This window comes from Cheilinus undulatus, linkage group 5 (assembly GCF_018320785.1).
Source record: "Cheilinus undulatus linkage group 5, ASM1832078v1, whole genome shotgun sequence".
Lineage (NCBI taxonomy): Eukaryota > Metazoa > Chordata > Actinopteri > Labriformes > Labridae > Cheilinus > Cheilinus undulatus.
The window spans coordinates 49747972-49748967 of NC_054869.1; positions in this window are offsets into that span (position 1 = coordinate 49747972).

The window sequence follows — 996 nt, forward strand, 5'->3', positions numbered from 1 at the left end:
GATGGTCCGTGCGTAACGGAGGCTTCTCTCTCAGACCGCTCGGTAAAAGTAAAGCCAAACAGTTTCGGTGACGGCGTAACAGCCAATGAACATAAATGGTGCGTCGTGACGCAACAAGGCCCCGTTGATAAGGAGCGGAGAGTCCAACCGGGGACCTGAGAAGGAGGATCGGCGGTTTTGGGGGGCCAGCAAACATTCGCCTATCATCAGTCAACGTAAAGCCAACTCCTCCTCTTCTGCTGTTACGCACATGCATGCAGCCTCCTGGCATAAGACAAAACATGAACTAAACAGGCTACTGTCAAGGAAAAAGTGCCTCTCCGGGATTTTGTGCGGAAAAGGCTGCTTGTGTTTTTTCATTTTTCTACTTTTCTTTGAAGAGAAAAGTAGTTCTGAGCTGCTGTGAGCTGGACTGTGGAACCTGGAGGAGGGGACGAAGCCTCTCTCACGGGCTCCCTGTCTGTCAGCTATTTTGGACTTATCTTTTTGCTTCTTTCTGACTGTGAGATGCAGTGAAAAGCTGCTGTTTTCCTCTGACAGTGACAGTTCTACAGAGTAAATTGTTCTGCAGAAAAAAAGGAACAATTAGCCAAAACCTCGCAGACTGTCGGTCCTCTGAAACATTACTTACGGCGAGGAGGAGGCATCACATCGGTGTGAGACCCATGCAGCGGGGCTTCCATAGTTGGTATGTTTATTTAAATAGAAAAGAAACAACAGAAATATCATTTGGTGATAATTAAGAAATAATATCGCACCTGGGGGAAAATAGATTCCAGTAAGAGAAAGGGGAATCTTTATGAATTAATCATAGCTTATTAATAATGAGAGCTGCAGAGATTCGGATGACGGTTTCCATTGGCAGATGAGACGTAGTGTGGAGAACACGTGTCCAATTTTTCCCTCATATTTTTTCCTCCCTGATCTGGATTTCTCACTTGAAAGGAAAACATAAAAAAAGCGAGAATTTTGAGTGGCATTATTGCGCAGCCTCTG